This window comes from Seriola lalandi, unplaced genomic scaffold (assembly GCF_002814215.2).
Source record: "Seriola lalandi dorsalis isolate HSWRI2012SDOR001 ecotype SW California unplaced genomic scaffold, Sedor1 jcf7180002054366, whole genome shotgun sequence".
NCBI classification, from domain to species: Eukaryota; Metazoa; Chordata; class Actinopteri; order Carangiformes; family Carangidae; genus Seriola; species Seriola lalandi.
This window is the reverse complement of record NW_019524919.1, coordinates 183,185-185,707: the sequence shown is the minus strand read 5'-3', so window position 1 is coordinate 185,707 and position 2,523 is coordinate 183,185.

Here is a 2,523-nt window from a genome sequence, read left to right as displayed (position 1 = left end):
CTTCACTGTCTCTCTCTGTCTCTCTCTCTGTCTCTCTCTCTGTCTCTCTCTCTGTCTCTCTATCTCACTGTCTCTCTCTGTCTCTCTCTCTGTCTCACTGTCTCTCACTGTCTCTCTATCTCACTGTCTCTCTCTGTCTCTCTCTCTGTCTCTCTCTCTGTCTCTCTCTCTCACTGTCTCTCTATCTCACTGTCTCTCTCTGTCTCTCTCTCTGTCTCTCTCTATCTCACTGTCTCTCTATCTCACTGTCTCTCTCTGTCTCTCTCTCTCTCTGTCTCTCTCTCTCTCTCTGTCTCTCTCTCTCTGTCTCACTGTTTCTCTCACTGTCTCTCTCTGTCTCTCTCTCTGTCTCACTGTCTCTCTCTGTCTCACTGTCTCTCTCTGTCTCACTGTCTCTCTCTCTCTCTCTCTCTGTCTCACTGTCTCTCTCTGTCTCTCTCTCTCTCACTGTCTCTCTATCTCACTGTCTCTCTCTGTCTCTCTCTGTCTCCCTCTCTCTGTCTCACTGTCTCTCTATCTCACTGTCTCTCTCTCTCTCTCTCTCTCCCTCTCTCTATCTCACTGTCTCTCTATCTCACTGTCTCTCTCTGTCTCTCTCTCTCTGTCTCTCTCTGTCTCACTGTCTCTCTATCTCACTGTCTCTCTCTGTCTCACTGTCTCTCCCTCTCTCTGTCTCTCTCTGTCTCCCTGTCTCTCTATCTCACTGTCTCTCTCTCACTGTCTCTCTCCCTGTCTCTCTATCTCTCTGTCTCTCTCTCACTGTCTCTCTCTCTCTCTCCCTGTCTCTCTATCTCACTGTCTCTCTCTCACTGTCTCTCTCCCTGTCTCACTCTCTCACTGTCTCTCTCTCTGTCTCTCTCCCTGTCTCTCTCTCTCTCACTGTCTCTCCCTCTCTCTGTCTCTCTCTCTCTCTCTCCCTGTCTCTCTCTCCCTGTCTCTCTCTCCCTGTCTCTGTCTCTCTCTCCAACTTGTTTAGTTAGGGTTAACATTTTTTTGACTAGTTCTTTAAACACAGTTAAACTCACTGGGTGGGTTTGTGTCACCATGGCAACTGACTGGACTAATACTTTATCTTAACTTCCTGAAACAGGAGGAAGAGGAAGAAGAGGAAAGACAGGGAGAGGAGGAAGAAGAGGAAAAACAGGAAGAGGAGGAAGAAGAGAAAGAGGAAGAACAGGAGGAAGAGGAGGAAGAACAGGAAGAACAGGAAGAGGAGGAAGAGGAGGAAGAACAGGAAGAGGAGGAAGAACAGGAAGAACAAGAAGAGGAGGAAGAGGAAAGACAGGGAGAGGAGGAAGAAGAGGAAAAACAGGAAGAGGAGGAAGAAGAGAAAGAGGAAGAACAGGAGGAAGAGGAGGAAGAACAGGAAGAACAGGAAGAGGAAAAAGAGGAGGAAGAAGAGGAAAAACAGGGAGAGGAGGAAGAAGAGAAAGAGGAAGAACAGGAGGAAGAGGAGGAAGAATAGGAAGAACAGGAAGAGGAGGAAGAACAGGAAGAACAAGAAGAGGAGGAAGAGGAAGAGGAGGAAAAACAGGAAGAGCAGGAAGAAGAGGAAGAGGAAGAGGAGGAAAAACAGGAAGAGGAGGAAGAAGAGGAAGAGGAAGAGGAGGAAAAACAGGAAGAGGAGGAAGAAGAGGAAGAGGAAGAGGAGGAAAAACAGGAAGAGCAGGAAGAAGAGGAAGAGGAGGGGTCATCACTGTCAGTATTATATCACAAACTGAAATGTGATCATTTCTGAAACATCGACATGATTTTACAAACAGGAAGTGAGTCACTTCCTCAGGGTTAAAACTGGGTCAGTTCATACGTTATTATTATTGTGACATATTGACCTTTTTATCAGTTACAGACTTGAAGAGGAACGACCTCTGGTTCAGGTGGAGACTGATGCCTCTGATCTCTGATCTGAGATCTGTGGTGTTTGAAACAGAGACATGATGTGAGAGTCCTGAGACCAACTGTGTGTATTCTAAACTGTCCTGAGATCAGCTGAAGCGTCTCGTTCCTGTTTCTGTCTGTGTGAAATAAATGACCTCAACAATGATTCACCGTCTGTCAGAGAATAACAGATGTTAAACATCTGATTCACTCTGATCCTGATCCTGAACCAGATCCTGATCCTGAACCAGGCCCAGATCTTCTGACGACCTTCCAACAAATAAAAATGTCTTGAAATACAGACGGTGACTGTGAATCCCACAGAGCTGAGTGCTGCTGGTTCGTGTACCAGCTGACTGAAACCAGCGTTTATCTTCTATGACGTGACGTCATCAGAGAACACATGGACCTTCAAAATAAAGTCCAATCAATAGATCAAGTTCTTCCCTTAAGAACTGCTTCAGTTTCTTACAGACATGTTAATGTTGTTAAGATCCACACAGTTCTCAATGTGACTCAATCATTATAATCAATCAAGTAATATCATTTCATCTCGTCCTCCAATCTGCACATTTAATATGAAAGACAAAAACACAAGGTTCAACTTTTATAGTCAATTTTAATTTACAATGCAACCCCCCCCCC